Source organism: Podarcis muralis, chromosome 9 (genome assembly GCF_964188315.1).
Source record: "Podarcis muralis chromosome 9, rPodMur119.hap1.1, whole genome shotgun sequence".
Taxonomy (NCBI): Eukaryota; Metazoa; Chordata; class Lepidosauria; order Squamata; family Lacertidae; genus Podarcis; species Podarcis muralis.
Window position 1 is genome coordinate 33,179,375 of NC_135663.1, and position 18,298 is coordinate 33,197,672.

Genomic DNA, 18,298 nt, shown 5'->3' on the forward strand with positions numbered 1-18,298 from the left:
TACCAATGGCTGTCATTGCTAATAGTCCATTGCCAGTTTTTCTCCCCATACATCATTAAACCATCAGAAAACTGCTTGTCATTATAATAGCTAAAAAAGTATGTGGCCGGAAACCTAACCTTTCCTTCCTTCCTTCCTTCCTTTTTCTTTCTTTCTAATACTCTCTGTTGTTGGATACTGGGTTATCCAGAGATTAGCTAGTGAAAATGACCAGCAAAGCCAATTCACTTGAAATGCTCGTGTTGCATCCATATTAAAGTGGAACTGGTGTTGTACTAAGTTCAATATCATTGAAACAGTTCAGCAAAGATCCAAACAAGAACTGTGCTGAACTCTGTCCTCCAAGTTCTTAAATATTTTCTTCCACAGTAAAAGAAGCTTTCATTTTTTTTCTGTCTCATTCATGGGCCAATTTAGAATGTCAGTAGGTGTGGGGTCAAGCTTCCATTATCATTGCAAGATGGCCAAGACAAAAGCTGTGCACTTGTCCATGGTGTAGTAGCCAATCACTGGTTATATTGCCAACTAGTTGTATAGGAACCCTAGGCATTATTAATAGTGATGTTAACCAACATTGTGCAGACATTGCTTCCCAGCTTTTTCTAACTGAAGCCAAGCCAAATCTAATATGTTGTTTCCCATGATATAACTGGAAACCATTTTGCCTCCTATTTCCTATGAAAAATATCTTAGCATCTTTCTCAGCTAGAGTCTGGCTTTCCTTATGAGTCACACTGCTTTCCTCTAAAGGCCTCAAGGTCTTTTATTCTTCTAGCATTTATATATTGTTTTGTGGGGCAAAGTGGGTTGTCTCTTCACTGCATGAACCCATAAATGATTTCCATTATTCCTCAGCCTTCCAGAGACAATGTCAGAAAACAATGTCTCACAAACTTTTCAGAACAAATGCTTGCCATATCAATCCACACTGTTAAAACTGCACATTAGTGTATAAAAATGGCTGGCGTTTACTTCTGACAGTTTTGACACCACAACAACTGTTGTAGAGCACATGTGCTTTTGAAACTCGGTGGCATTTTTTTTAATTTATTTTTTTGGTGTGAATGTATCCTTAAGTAAATGATTGTGCCTTTCAGCAATGCATGTGTTAGTTATCATTATCATTATTTCCATTTATATACTTCCTTTCCTCCTGAAGGAGCCCAAGGTGGCTCTAAAATGAGGGAGAATTGCATTATATATAAAAGATCTGTATAAAAACAAAAAATAAATGGAGAAGTAATAAAAACAGCATTGTGGTGGGAGTCTACTACAGACTACTGTACCAGGAGATTATAGGAATGATGTTTTAGGGAAGCAAAAATTAGAAGTGATGTGGACTTCAGCAGCCCTGATATGATTTGGGAAACTAACTCCACCAAGCACGGAATCTCCAACACATTTCTGGCATGCCTTGCTTTCAACTTCCACTTTCATAAATTGCAGGAAAGAGCAGGAGGGTCAGTTAATCTTGACTTGACCTTAACCAATAGGAAATACTTGGCTAATGAGATTAAATTACTAAGAACCTTGGGGGACTGTGACCATCTAATTCTGGGTTATTTTACTGCATTGAAAGCAGAAGGTATGTTGAATCAAACATGTGCCTTGGATGTCAGAAAGCTTATTTTTGGTAACCTAGAGCAATGCTTGGTTGGATTCCATGACTAGAAGTGGTATTGAGAAAAGCGCTAGATCTCATGTGGTTAAGTTACAGGAGTGTAAATTTCAGGTGATGCACAGAAGGAACTTAAGTAGACAATGGCATAGACTTTCTTTTGCTTGGGGTCTTGAAGCAGAAGCTGGACATCCATCTGGTGCAGATGCTGCAACTCAGAATGTACTGAATCAAGGACTTGGACTCGATAGCATATAAGGCTCTTTCCAATCCTGTAGTAGTGAAGGAATGCTTTTATCCCATTTTAGTGCACAAAAGGCAGGGTTCCTCTGAGAGATATATCACATCATCTGCCAGAATGCCAAAATAATTCAAGGACATTCCTTGCTCGGGAATGGGAAAGAGGTGATAATGAGGCTTTCAAGTTTTACTATAGTGACAGATTGGCAGGGAGGAAGACAGAGGATGAGGGAAATGAGGAGAGGCTGGATATTCCTTTTTTTTGCAGTTCCTACTTCATGGTAGCAATTTAAATGGCAATCGTTCTTAGAAAAATTATGTAAATTTCTAATTAAAAGATAAAGGTTGGGTTTCAGTGGGCTGATTATTTTATTTTTGTTAAGGTTGTAATGCAGCTCATGTTGTTTTATAAGTTGAATCTGTGCAGGCAGAAGTAAGCACGACCGAGCTCAATGGCACTTACTTCCTGGTTAATGATGCATGCGACTGCAGTCATGATACAGGGTTAATTGGGGAGGTGAATCCAGGTCACCGCTGTGAAATCCTGACTTGCTAACTGATGCAACAACCCTGACCAGCTCACTTTCATCTGATCCTAACAAACAAGGGTTTGTGCTATATATGTGGAGCAACACCGCATCCTGGCCTTTTTGGACTTTCACTGGCAAGGTCATGCATGCCTAATTTTTACAGTAGACTACTGGGATGACCTATGTGGGTTTGACTGAGAGTGTAGATCCATGTTCCCTGTATCTCTCTAGGTGGCAATGTTTGAAGGTCTGTTAAGAGGCATTCCAGCTGCAAGTTCTTATTTCCCATTGTTCCTCTTTTTCTTTTTTTTTAATTCATTCCTTGCTATAGCTACTTACAGCTCACTGTTCAGGACAGAAATCCTTCTAAGGCAGCTTATACATAAATAAATAGCAGGATTACAGTAACAGATAATTTATTCTTCGTCAGCTGGTCCCAGTCTTTCAGGATGCCAAAATATGTTTAATATTGACATAAACCATTGGGAAATGCAGCCCTCTATAGCAGTTTTCTACGTGCTGTTCTACCTTTGTGTCTCAGGTAGAAATTTATAATGAAAACCATGGCTTCCTTCCAGCTGTTTTAGATGATCCATACACTGTGTAGTTAAATTCAGTTTAGTGTGACCATGTTGCTTTCCAGACAAGCAAAAGCATTGCAGAAATTAGAAGTCCTAAACTGTAAATATTACCATCAATACTCACCTCTTCATCCATACCAATCTCTGAATGCCTTCTGCCTTCTAGTTACTTTACTTTGTGTCCTTAATGCACAACAATTATCAACATTCTGGGTTTGCTAATTTACTGTCAATTATTTCTGTCAGTGACAAATATCCAATGGTCTCTTTTCTCAGATAAAGATGAGAGTCAGATCAACAGTGGAGCAGGAGGGTGGAAATATTGGGAGTGGTTCAAAAGACATTTGTAAATCTCCTTCAGTATAAATGACATGAAACCTGTCCACTGGTTGTGGTTTTCATGAAAGCAAATATATTCATTGTTATCATGCAAATGTCAAGGTTTTCTTGGAGTCAAATGATTGGTGAGTAAATGAATTTGCTGCATCTATCTTTTCAGCCCAGTGTTATTGCTCAATTGTCTTCTTTCCTTCTCTCTCTCTCTGCTTTTGTAGCTGAGGTCAGTTAGATCCCTGCCTTCCCAGGCCAGATGAAAAAAGGCCTATGAGGCAGGAAGCAGTTCTTCCAGGACCCACAGCCAATATGGTCCTTAAAAGAGACAAGTTGATGGAGGATAAGGCTTTCAGTGGCTACCATGATATCTATGTTCTGCCTCTCCTGTTGGAAGCAGTATGTCTGAAAGCCAATTGCTGGAAACAAATCACAAGTGTGGAGGGTACTGTGAGACTCAGGTCCTTCATTCAAGCTTCTGATAGGCATCTTCTGGTTGGGCACAGGATGTTGGACTAGATGGGCCATCACAGCCTAAACCAGGCATGTCAGTTTCAGGGGCCTAATCCTCCCTGTGGTTCTAAAAAAAAAAAGGTCAACGAAAAGGTCAACAACTTTGGTCGGCACTCATGCATGTTCACTTCATCGAATCTGGCCCTCTTTGAAAAAAGTCTGGACACCCCTGGCTTAAACTATCAAGATCTTCAGGTCTCACATTATTTTGGCACCTATTAAAGACTTACATTTGGTGAACTTTTTGTTACCCAGCTTTTAGCAATGCTTTTTATCAACATGTTCTTCCTACTGTGAACAGTAGTAATTGTTGTAATTCGGGTTTTTAATGTACTGTAATTGGGGTTTCTTGTAAATGTAAGACAGTATATTATTTTTAAAAAGTAAATAACAATATATGCCTACTTGGAGGATATGGGCGAGTGTGTTTAATATGTTGCAGTTCTTTAGTTTGTTCTTTCTTCCTTGTACTTTTTCTTAAAGAAACTGTGTCTAATTATTGTTTGATTGCCCTATTCAAACTCTGTCACAAACCAAGAATAATGGTCTTATTACTGCAGAGCACTCTTTGGGACAAGAAGGTTGTGAAATGATGCCTTAGCCACATCACAGCAAAGCTAACACTTTAAGAAGTGCAAGAAAAGTGGAAAAAATACGTCTAGGAAAGAAAGATCTAGTAGTTAAGGGTTCTATCTCCAAAGTGAGAAAATGTGGGCATGGATTTCAGCTGGGGAAAGCAAATTAGGTAAAAGCATACTTGGAGTGAATGCTCAGCTTTTTGTGTATTTCCCCCCCTTTCCCCATTTGCTTTCTTTCCAGGTTTTTTTTTAAAAAGTTCATTAAAACTAAAGAGGCAAAAACTGTAACAGAGGAAACAGGCGGTGAGAAGCACCTATCCTGACACATGTTCTAACTTCCACTTTGGGTTGCTTTTTAAAGAAGAAGCTGGTAGCATCTTGCAAGGTTGTAATGCAGCTAACTTCAGTCTTTGACAAGCAACAATTACATTACATTTAGGACTCTCTGGTTTTATGTAACTCGGAGAAGGCAATTGAAAATCTGATATAACTCAGAAGAAAATTAAGCCCCCCCTCCCTGCCCCCCCCTCCCAAATTCCTATCTAATGGGCAGAAAGGAACAAAGCAGGGCTATTTTTATTCAGGTACATGCTGAACACAAGAATTGGTTTTCTAAACAATTAACAAATAGCCTGTTTTGAAAAGGACTTAACTTGGCTTGCAGAAGGAAAGAAGCTTTATATACAATGGGTGCCAATGACTGGGACATGCATGAATTGATGGTGAATCTGTTTTGCACATATGGCCAGGAGTGTAAATGGGGTCTGTGCTCCAGTATGGTAGCAGAGCCACCAGAGAAGATCCACAAACATGGATACTTGATCACTGGTGTAACTGTGCCCCTGTGGTTCAATACCTTGCCACAATCCCTGTGTCGTCATCTCACCCTCCTTTTCTAAATTCTCTGCCCCAGTGATGCTATATTTTGATTTAATTTGATTAGGTCACTGATGAGTTGCTTTTGCAGAAGAATTGATGCACATACACATTAAAAGTAAGCATGGACAATAATATTCAACAATGTATATGGATAGTGGGGTAGTGATGCTTGGTGCTCAGAAGGCAGGTGAGCACCTGCCCTGCCTTGCCAACCACTACTAATCAACACAAGAGAGTCTTTAAAAAATGTCCACTAAAATAGCAGCAAGAACCAAACCATATCAGTACCCAAGCGCATGGAAGGACAAAAATATCTTTTCCTGGTACAGAGATGTCAATGCTGCAGTGAGGGAGAACATTGCAATAGTGTGGGTGGGGAAGATACCACTGATAGCCTGTGCTCTCATAGACACACTTTGGACTTTTCCCAGGGGTGGCACACAGAGAAGGGCCTCACATGACAATCTCAGGGATTGGGGAGGCTCATATGGGGAAAGTGGTCCAGAAGGTGTTGGGGGTTCCAAGGTCAAAACCAGCTGAATGAGTTGGATTTGGGATCAAATTTCCATTCAGTGCACCATACCAGTACTGGTGTGATGTATTTAGACTGTCTTGTTCCCATAATTCCCACTGAATTTTGAACTAGCTGCAGCTTTCAAGTCGAACTTGAAAGGCAGCACCATGAATAGCACATGACAGTACGCTAACCAGAGGTTACAAGAGGGTAGGCAACTGAAGCTAGGCTAGCCACATCCAGATATGGCTGCATCTGGACCACCAGCCAAAACTGATGGAAGATGCTCCATACCACATAAGCCACTTGTGGCTCCAATAACAGTAATGGATCCAGTTGTGCCCCCTTCCCAGCTGTGTACCTGAGAGGAGTTGTAACCCCTAACAGGTTGCATACCAGTTAACAGTGTCTCTGGATTGATCTTAGAGTGTAATTGGTAATTATTTTCACAGGCTTAACATTCTTATCTCCACTAGCCCTGCTCATGTCTATGGTTTACAGGGAGCAGAGTATATGAATAGGACTTTAGTTTCCCAATTTAGTCTACCCAACTGTAACACAGAGAGGGTACTCAGAAACATTATAGCCTCTTAATCAGGTAAACCAAACCTCAATATTTTTTTCTGAAGACAAAGCCACCACATAAGTGGAAAACATTCTAATCATTATTATTTTTCATTTAGTTGTAAAAGATCTATAAAATTGTTCTATAAAACTGTGCACACGAAGTTATGGGAAATAATGGTTTTAATGTTGTGGCATGTATAATTTTCTCCTAGCAAGTCACAGCTAGCTGCCAGTTATAACCCTGTGAAGCCAAAAATATTGCCAAATATATGAAGCTAATTACCAATATTAAAACAAATATCAGCCTTTTAACTCCCTTGCTGCTTTTTTTTGCCCGCTTTGAATATTACATTTAAAAGTATTGCAGGCACCTTTAATAACTTTTAATTTGAATGAGTTAGAATTTTGCATGTGATTTGCAGCATTCATTTTTCATGTTGTGATGTTGTTTGCAGCTTTTTAATTGATTTGGCTGCTCTTTGAAACCACACAAATCGAAGGGAAAAAAGCACGACGAAAGGCTGGTGAAGGAATGAATGAAAAGAATCACGCACAATTGTGTGTGTGTGCGTGTGTGTGCGTGAACAATTACCATAGTATTAGCACTGGGTTCCTATGAAAACAGTGCTGTTATATTCAAAGAACAGCCATGGGAAATGCTTCAAATATAAGCCTTTGATCCAAATGACAGAAATAAATTTGCCAAGGACACAGTTAGTATTAAGAATGTTTAAACTGACCCATATTGCTTGAAATTCAGGTAGGGTATTTCTCATTTTGATGAGGCCATTCAATTTAAGATGTTCATGAAATTAAGTTATGTGCATAATATGTAGATTATAATTTGGCACTTTACTCTTCTAGATGATATTATTTGCATACATTCTCGAGTTTGCCCTGTTCCGCTGCTGGATTTATCGCCAACCTGCAGGCATGACTTGATGCTCGCAATGTCCATGAACAATTAAGTTTTCAGTCAGAGCAATAGTGAAAGATGCAGCTTTAGCAGCCTTCACTAAGCCTTTTGGTAGCAGTCTTGATAAGGCAGAAAGAAGTTCAAGAGTGAGAAATGTGAAGTGTAGATGCAAATCTCATGCTTCGTTGGTATTCTGTTATCAAGAAACCAAGTTGATCCTGAGTGGCATCAGACTAGATTGGACCATGTGGGTAGTTTTTTTGTGGGGGGGGGGCATAGAAAAATCCAGCTCTTTTTTTCTTTCCTTTGAGAAGCACAATCAAATTTTGACAGTATAACTTATGGACCAGAAACAAATTGTCTACCACCACAATTAGACAAACAGGTTTTTAAACTTTTTGAGCAATTAAAGGCCTGGATTTTTGAAACTGCATATTAATATTCCATGGGTGTCCCTCCCCCCTTCTCAGATGTCATAGATTTATACCCAGAGTCCTGACTGTGCATAATCATCTAGAACAGAAGTGTTATGTACTGATTTGTGGGTTTTGCATGGATCATAGAATCTTTCAAATAGACACAGTGCATTTGAAAAATGCCCATCCATTTTATGTTCCATATACCAAAAGGGCTTTAAGTACCACATATCTGTTTATAGGATCGTTTAGTTGTAAGAGACAAAAGCAATCAAGCCCTATTCTTGCTGCAAAGAAGGGCCACCCAGAGGTCAGACCTAGAAAGCAGATATATCACATGCAGCTATCTATGGAACAAATCATTCAAGATTACTCCCACAAATAACTCACCATAAACTGTAGGAGAGCTTCCTATCCATCAGCATCTACCTTCCTATATCAGGCTTTATTTACTGCAACTCAGTGGACTACAAAATGATACAGCTCTCATCTGGTTTTTCCTAATGATGGAAAGTTTGAACATTAGTCATTGTGGACAAAGACCTGCGAATGGAAGGCTCATTTCTTTAAAAATTCAAGAAACCTAGCCCAAAAGACTAATTTCCCCATTGCATAGAAACCTACCTACCTGCCAGGTTCCAATAGAGTGCGCACTTATTCATGACCAAAAAAAGTGGACAAATGTGCATTTACTGTACAGTTTCATATATACAGACGCAAATTCCAAAATAATTCCTTATAATTCCAGTAAAAATACAGTATGTCTCTGTTGTTGATAGGCAGCTTCAGAGTCCTTGCTCTGCCTTCTTATGATCCTTTCAAGATAAACTGGATTTCTCATGTAAACAGAAGACTGCTTGAGTTTAAAGTTAAATTACTTTATCAGGCTGCTTTGAGGAATTCCGTTTTCTGCTTCTACTTTTGCCTTTCAAACTGAGTTTAGTAGTTCTAAACCTTTAATTGACTACAATCCACCAAACAAAAAAAATTCCTTCCAGTAGCACCTTAAAGACCAACTAAGTTAGTTCTTGGTATGAGCTTTCGTGTGCATGCACACTTCTTCAGATACAGGTATCTGAAGAAGTGTGCATGCACACGAAAGCTCATACCAAGAACTAACTTAGTTGGTCTTTAAGGTGCTACTGGAAGGAAATTTTTTTGTTTGACTATGGCAGACCAACACGGCTACCTATCTGTAACTACAATCCACCAAGTATGCAACATTATCAATGAATGCCTGTTCCCCTCAAGTAACAAGTTGGGAGCGGGGAGGAGATAAAACCAGCACTCTGGACTAAGCAACTTTATTCTGACACACAGTTGTGATATATGTGTATGATGCGCAGATATCAGATGGAATGTGAAGTAATGGGTCCCAGAAGCTCAGGCAGACAAGGGAGAAATTATTTCTCAAAAAAGTGCCAATTTAACTTTAAGCCCAATTGGCACTTTCCTGAAAATATGTTTTCCCCACTGCCTTTGATGCTCTTATAGTGCTTCCTCTGATGTTTTCTTCTTGGATGCTCACTATAATATTTGAACTGCAATCCTAAAGGGAGAGAAAATCGAAGATGGTCAAGCCAATACATCCATTGCTCTGTCAAGCTCACAGTGTCAGGGTGGAAGAAAGGGTGCAGCAAGAGTCTTGTGCTCTTTCATCCTTTTCCATTCCTCCCTCTTTAGTGATTTTTCTCCCACTGGAGGAAGCAGTGGGCTGGCTGAGTTTCCTTCCTCATTGATTGTCAGGAGACTGGGAAGGCTATAGATTCTATGGAGTTACTCCTTCTACTTGATCCATCTCCAGCATATCCTGTATCTGCTTATAGCACACCCTCTTTTCAGCTCTTAAATCAAAGCTGCAACATTGGTTGGGCAAGTGCCTGGTAAGCAGAGGCTAGAGGAATGCTGGATCTCTCTCTCTCTAAGGCCTAAACTCTATCTCCATCCTCAGCGAGGGAGATCTGATGCTTCATATAGCTTCTCAGGTGCCCTCTCTGGGGCCTTAGGATTGTAGGATTAGTATTCTTGTAAACAGATGGAGTATTATTCTTTTACCCCCAAAAGAGAGGACATTACTCTTTGCTTCCTTCGTGCTATTTGCTACATTTCAAGGCTGCAGGGGAGAAAAATATACGGTACTCAGGATGAAGTGAGCAGCATACCACATCTCTCACCTTCTGGTATCAAGAATGGAATAGGGGATGCCTAAACTGCTGATTGCCTCCCATTTTCCCAATAATACTCTCCAAGATTGCTAGTTTACTGTCTGTGGGGGCTATATGTCCCCATATAAGAATCACTGCACAAAGTATTTAAAATATCATTGGCAATGACACACATCCAGGCACATACAAAGACCAGAGCTCCCTTTCTATCAACATTTTCTTAATTCTTGTAAAACATAATGGGGTGATAGTGGAAATGAAGCCCCTATTGCTACTCTCTTATGAGATCCTAGAAATCCTGCAGCAAACCCAAGTAAGTAATTAACATTGACACTCATTTCCAAGAGAGGTGAAAAAAACATTTCTCTACTGGACCTGAAATTGCTAGAAAACATGGGATGAAAATGTAGTATGATTTAATGTCAATAAACAAAGCTATAAGCAAGCACGGAGTCTGTGTTATGGGAGATAAGCCTTTGCTTGCAGGTCCTCACTTGCAGATGTTTGTGGCTTATTAATTGTCTGTATAATTGTATTGTGAGTGAAGCAAGGAATGAAGAGGTGAGACACAGAGTTCTGGATTAATAAAGGACCATAGCTTTAATAAACATTACACGATCTACAACAGATTAAGTCATGGATCAATTTATTTACCTAACTCCTCTCCCCTCAGTGTAGGTTATTCTGCTATTTGCAATGCAGTGGTTGTACCTGGTCTCTTTCCACCTGATCCCAACGTCTAGCCATACTCTGTGCCTGGATCGGTCAACAGGTCCATTCCTGGCTCTTCCCAAAGATGTGCGAAGAGAGTTAGTCTCCCCTAGGGTCATCCAATGAAGGTAAACACTGGAAATTTCAAGAAAAGCAAAATGAAAACATAGTTCACAGAGGACATAGTTAAACTTTGGAATTCATTCTCACAAGATGTAGTGATGTCCCCCAGCTTGGATGACTTTAAAAGAGGTTTAGACTAATTTGTAGTGGATGAAGCTATCAATGGCTACTGGACATGATAACTATGTACTACCACCAGAGCTGGAGACAGTATGCATTTGAATACCAGTTTCTGGCAATTGCAACTGGGAAGATGGCTATTGCCCTCATATCCTGCTTGTGGCCACTGTGAAATAAGGGTGCTTGACTAGATGAAAATCCACAGACTGAAGCTCAGTCTATATAAAACAGAGATGAGTGGAATTTATCCTGTTACATTCCCCTTGGAAAAACCAAGTATGTAGCTTTGGGGTATTCTTGAATTCAGCATTACCTTTGTTGGATTTAACATCGTAAGTGGTCTCAGTAGCTGCAACTCTTTTTGGATAGGATAGCTTGACTTCCGTTCTCAATGGTCTGATAACCTCCAGGTTAGACTACTGCAATGCTTCTACATCTAGTGTGGATCTCTCCGGCTTGATTGTTGAGTGGGGCAAGAAGGCATGAAGCTTTCGCTTCCATAGTCAGTGTGGCTGTTATAGAACTCAACATAGAGGAGGATGGGGACAAAACTAGAATTAGTTAGCTGTCTTATGCTCTAGCTCCACCAGATGCTGATCTCCCTGCCTTCTGCTCTACCAGTGGCAATGGGCACCAGCCATCACTGCGTGAGCCTTGATAATGCCTTCCAGACACTGGTATCATTGCAGTTTCCTTGGATGGAAATTGAGCGAGGCAGGGTGCTGGGAGGTTTAGGGCTGCAGAGGGCAGTCAACAGAGTCAATATAGGGCTTCACTGATCTGCTTGTCCAGCCGTGGCTTTGCTGCTGCACTGCCCCATCCCAGGCATGTCTATGTAAGGAGCAGCTGTGCTGGTGCTTGCAGCTCCACTCCATCACACAGGCTGTTACTGCCCAAACAACAACAATAATAATAATTTATTACTTATACCCCACCCATCTGACTGGGTTTCCCCAGCCACTATAGGCGGCTTCCAACAGAATATTAAAATACAAAAGTCTATTAAACATTAAAAGCTTCCCTAAACAGGGCTGGCTTCAGATGTCTTCTAAAAATCTGGTAGTTGTTTTTCTCTTTAACATCTGGTGGGAGGGTGTTCCACAGGGCAGGTGCCACTACCAAGAAGGCCTTCTGCCTGGTTCCCTGTAACTTAGCATCTCACTGTGAGGGAACTGCCAGAAGGCCCTCGGCGCTGGACCTCAGTGTCCAGGCAGAACGATGGGGGTGGAGACACTCCTTCAGGGTCGAGGCCGTTTAGGGCTTTAAAGGTCAACACCAACACTTTGAATTGTGCTCAGAAACATACTGGGAGCCAGTGTAGGTCTTTCAAGACCGGTGTTATGTGGTCTCGGTGGCCGCCCCCAGTCACCAGTCTAGCTGCAGCATTCTGGATTAGTTGTAGTTTCCAGGTCACCTTCAACAAATGGAAGAGATGTTTCCCTCACGAGACACATAAACACATACACAAAAAGAGTTCCAAAGACCAAAAAGATCTAACCACATGGATATACATAGACATATACATGCATATACATATGAAGGAGGCTCTCTACTCATAAAGGTGCAACATGGCTGTGATGAGATACACCAAGCTGTATGCATTAACTTAATTGTAGCAGCTACCTGAACCTTTTGTTATGCAGAAACCTTTCTTTTTAATTTGTTGTTATTACGTATATTTGTTACCTGTCCTTCACCAGAAGGTCCCGGGTCGGGGTCCAGCATTATAAAATAGTTTCTTCCCACAATACGTGCCTGGGAACGGCTTGATGCTGACTTGGCTTGGTTCATTCCCCAGTTATAATCTGAAAATACATGCTCAGCTTGACTTAACTGTAAAATGGAACAAATGAACACTTGGCTGCCTTCTAAGGTGGCTGTATGGATTTTGTTCAGTCAGCTGAGGTGAAACCAAACCTCATGGTCTCTTAGCGCTCAGCAAGTGTACCTTTACCAAGACTCTGGAACATCACCGCAGGTTTAGCAGTGCAGCGAAGAGGCAGGATAAGTCAGTGCAAATACATAATGTTCTGTAAAATCTTGCACACTTGACGGAGATGCCTACAGCCTGCTGATCTTTTGGATGCACTTCTTCCAGCTTATCCAGAGCGCTTAGGATTTAATATAATAATAAAATATGCATTGTAAAGGTGCAGCTCCCTTTCAGGCAAATGGGGGGTTATATCACAGTTTTAAACACTTCATCTGTTTTGTTACATAGCTGAATATGTACTTCTGGGACTTGTGGCATTAGTCAATGAAACATGTTTTGGAACTCCTGGGATTTTAGGCTTCCAGTATTATTCTTTTTCTCTGTTATAACTTCTTACTTGAAGTTTACAGTTGTTATAGGTGAGAAGTGGAGTGCTTAACTTATGCAGGTATGGTTTTTGCATTTTTGTATGTTTGCTTTGCTGTTGTTGCTGTTCAGTTTAAAATAATTATTTGTATTTTATACATTGTGACCAATTGTGATGGCTTTTAGCTTTTAGCAATAAAGATTTCATTCATTCATTCTGCTTTACTTTTATTGCAGAGGATTTTCCCACTATTTTATAAGCGGCAACTGGGACTATAGTGTTATTGATTGAAATAAAATGGGACAAATTAAACTGTTCCAGGTTCCTGATCAGATTTTTGGACTTGGCATTTAATCATCCAATGTGTAAATGTCTCATGATATGCCATAATTGGCTCACTGAGGTTAATATTAGGTATGATGCTAAGCTTGTCACACAAACGCCAAAAAAGAAAGGAAAACAGATGGAGGGCCCCCAATTATCATTGGGACCTTGGCATCTGGTAGAAAAGTTTTATATTTTCTAACAATCTAGAAATGGATAACTTTATCAGTTTCTTTCAGTTACTTATTTTTTTCATTCTTAATATAACTTCTCCATATCAGTTTACATTTTTAGAAAAGTCCTCATGAAAATCTGTCAGCATTTTAGTGCACATTGTTTGTAATATACACACTTTTGCGAAGCAGTTTCCCCTGATATAACACATTTTATATTATTTTCATGAATATATCCATTTTTATGCATGTTCCCCCCTAATATATTCATTTTTGTCACATGACTCAGTTGGAGAACTGCATTGCATAAATTGGAGAACTGCCAGTTTTGTTATCGGCATTTCATGTTTGTTTTGGAAAGTGTGACTTGGGTAGCTCTGAATTAAAATGCAAACTGAATCAAATTTCTCCTCCATACCTACCATGAAGGAAGGAATCCTAATTGTCCTTAGGGTCGCATCCGTACCATATGCTTAAAGCACATTTCATGGCTTTCCTGAAAGAATCCTGGGAAACATTTTTTGTTAAGGGTGCTGGGATTTGTAGCTCTGGGAGGGATAAAATACAGTTGCAAGCATTCTCTGGGGAAAGCTATGACTATTAAAATGCCGTAATAAATGTGCTTAAAATATATGCAGGATGTGGCCTAGAGCTTCAGGGTGATCAGGAGCAGTTAACCTTCCCTTTCTTGTGTGCTATGGTCTCAACAAAAGTTGCTCCCCAGACCTGCTATGACCACTGTTATTATCTTACTGACATGTCACATGACATTTTAAATATCATGTCTAATTTAGCCCTCACAAGAGAGTATTGATTCCCTCCTTGCCCCAAAGAAAGTTGTGTTGTACACCATTGACTTAGAAGGTGTCAAGGGAATGAGGGTGGGGATGTTCCCTATGCTTTCATACAATACGATTTGCAGTTAGGAAGCAAATGAGATTATAGAGTTAATATTCATTATTTAGCCTCCAATGGTATTTAATAATGTGATCTCTCACAAATAGCCAGTTGGAACATAGTTTTGTACAGTGTGCACAACGCGGGTGGTGCAGTGGTCTAAACTACTGAGCCTCTTGCGGTTGCCAATCGGAAAGTCGGTGGTTCGAATCCCTGCGATGGGGTGAGCTCCCATTGCTCTGTCCCAGCTCCTGCCAACCTAGCAGTTCAAAAGCATGCCAGTGCAAGTAGATAAATAGGTACCAATGTGACGGGAAGGTAAATGGTGTTTCCGTGCGCTCTGGTTTCTGTCATGGTGTTCCGTTGCACCAGAAATGGTTAGTCATACTGGACACATGACCCGGAAAGCTGTCTGTGGACAAATGTTGACTCCCTTGGCCTGAAGTGAGATGAGCGCCGCAGCCCCATAGTCGCCTTTGACTGGACTTAACCGTCCAGGGGTCCTTTACCTTTACCATTATGTGTGCAGCAAGAATGCTGATGAGCTGTTCATTTATTTATTAAATTTTTATCCCAGGGTGGCATACATGGTTCTACTCCTCCCCATTTTATTCTCACAATAAACCTGTAAATTATCCTGAGAGACAGTGGCTCAACCAACTATGAGCTGCCTGACTGAGTAGAGATTTGAATCCTGGTCTCCAGGGTCTTAGTCTGGTACTCTAACCACTACACCACACTGGCTTCTACCTATCTCTAACTTAGATGTCATCTTGCTCTATATTTGCAGAATACCTGGGGAAAACCTGGTCTATGTAGAATAACTTGGACTGTTACAAGTGCTTGTGAAATTCTTCCCGTGCTGCAGTGTTGTATGTTGAGATGTCTCTTCAAAAATATCAATATGGAATTATGTTGCACTAAAGCGCACTCAGCATTTAATACCCTGGAATCATTTTCCATGATATTTCTCTAAATTCCGTGCTGTTCCTATGGAAACACAGTTAACATGAATGGTATAATATTGCGATTCGGATATAATTGTACTTTCAACTTAGCATCAACACAGTGATTACAAGTAGAAAGTTATAGAGGGTTATATAGATGGGATGTATAAAAAGAATAATTATCATTATGGTTTGTAATTAGAAATCTAAATACATGAGTGTAAGGCCTCCGGGCAAAGATTATGTCACTTCTATATGCTGTACTGTTCCTGCAACACTGCAAGCATTACATAAATGTCTACTAGAAACAGCAGCAGTAATAACAATAGTACTTGCTTCTTTGCCAGGGGATAATTAATTGCCCAGGCAGACACATTATGTGACCCATGAGAGCAACAAAATAACTGTATAAAGGTGATGGGATAAAATCAGGCCAAATCTTTATTGACAGCAGCCTCTTATGGGGGCCTCCCTATACTATGTTGATCCTGACCAATGCCATTTCTGCCCTCATACAATGTTCTTCCACCTAATAAAGGAAAGACATAATTTCACTGAAGGAAAGGCAAAAACAAAACAAAACAAGACACCAACCAAGTGCCAATAAGTCTGAGAGAGAGAGAAAATCCTTTCTGGCCCTGTCAACCAATGACCCAAACTTGCTCAGTGAAGCCTCTAACCCAGGCTTCCTCAACCTCAGCCCTCCAGATGTTTTGAAACTACAATTCCCAGCATCCTTGATCACTGGTCCTGCTAGCTAGGGAGCATGGGAGTTGTAGGCCAAAAAACATCTGGAGGGCTTAGGTTGAGGAAGCCTGCTCTAACCTGAGGGTGGGAAGCTCTCAAAGCAAAGTGGCTGTGAGCTCCAGGGGAAGCAGTCTTATATAGGCTTCCCTCTCCCCTCTTCATGGGGAGCTTTTTTCCCATGAGCCCATCACACAGAAAAGATACTTGGCAAAACTTTGCCAAGTATTTTGCTGCAATTTATAGGCCACAGCACCACTGGGCAAAGGCGTCCCGTGCTTATTGGGCATGGAACAGGGCTTAAATTATACAGTAATACCTTGCTTTTGTCAGATCCTAGCTAATATTTGCTTGTACAGATATATCCTATGCTTAACATCATGCTGAACTCATCTTTTATATGCCTTCTCTGTTAAGAGAGACCACTATGTCTGCATTCAGTCTGTGTGGATCCTAATTTCTGTAATGAAATCCAACCCACGATATTTACTGGTACCTGTTAAATCTCTTACTGATCAGAGATCAGATTGTGCATAAAATATATATTTACTTTGAATTAAGTCTTGATTATTTACAATAGGTGTGTTTGAGTTCACAGCCTAATGCTTTCCCTTTTAAACTTATTTTTAAAATGTGAACTTTCTCTAGTATTTTGAAAATTCTCTGAGAGGGTTAGCACCATTTACACTTTATGATGGTTGCTGTATTGGAATTGTAAATGGGAGCACATAGGTTTTGCTAAATACCTTTCCATTTGATTTCCTAAAGGCAAAATGCCCAGTGTTTTATAGATGGTGAATGGAATGACTCTTTGGAAGTGATTTTTCATTTGTGCATAATTACTAATATTGATAATTTGTAATCTCCTTTGAAGAAAAGCATAGTAATGAGCTGACATTGACACTAAATTATCAGTAAAACCCATGATCCATATCCCACAGGCCATAGACAAGGTCATTGGCATCACAGTACTTTTTCAATAGGTCAGGTCTCCAAAGATTCATCTGCATACAAAATTCTTCAGGTTTCAGGCACTCGGTTTTTCACATTAATTTTGTCTCTTCTTTTGTTTAACTCCTTCTGCTATAAAATAAATTCTTTTGGATACAGCATTCTACTGTAGTTAAAACACCAACAAACATTTAGAGAAAAAGGAAGCCTATAGTTATATTATAATCACATTTACCCAGTTATAATGGATTGCATCCTTGAAGTAAACTTACAAGACAATGCCACTGTGAGCTAATTTTTACCCTATTGTTACACTTGGCAGCTCATCCAGAGCCATTTGGTTGTCATTGGAGCGGATACAGTAGGAAATCAAAGAGACACTTGCACTGACAACATGTGGGATCCTGCTGATTCTTCAGATCTTATACAGTGTTTGTGAACTGCAATGAATTCATCACAATGTAATATTTTATTAATGGAGCTGATGACAAAGAAGAAATGAGTTATTTGTGCCTGTAGAAACCTGCTCACATCTCTCAGACGGTGAAAGAAAAAAGAAAAAAAACCAAACAAATAATAAACTCAAATATCATCCTATGGCAGTCAGAGGGTGCTAAAGTACAAATAGCTCCTTTTTCGTTTCAGCGTGAGTGCTGATAGGGCACAATCTGTCTCCTACTGGGGTCCAGTAAAGAAATTTTCTTAATTACAGTGGAACTAGAATGCACCCAAAGAATTTGTAGCGTTAAGGGAGGGAAATGAATGAAAACACTTCTACAATTATATATTTAAACATTTTAATGGCTGGAATATCATGGGATGAAAAGGGGGCTAATGACTAACAATATGATTGAGTTTGAAACAGGAGAAGAGAGTAACCAAACTAAATGGTAAATAAAATGTGTGATTGCTTTCACATGTCTTTGTGGGGGGTGGGAGCCTAGCAGACATGGGAGGCAAGGAACTTGGTCAAGACTGGTAATGTGGTGTGCAAGGAAGGGAAGATATCCCACATCATAATCTGGATGGAAATCACGTCCTGTGGCTGCTATTTTTCCTGCGTATTGTGGAGAGGGGTGGGGTGGGGGAAGCTACCACTAGTGCCACTTCAGACACACAACAGTTTTAAAAAAACAAAACAGGACTTCTTACACTCCGCTC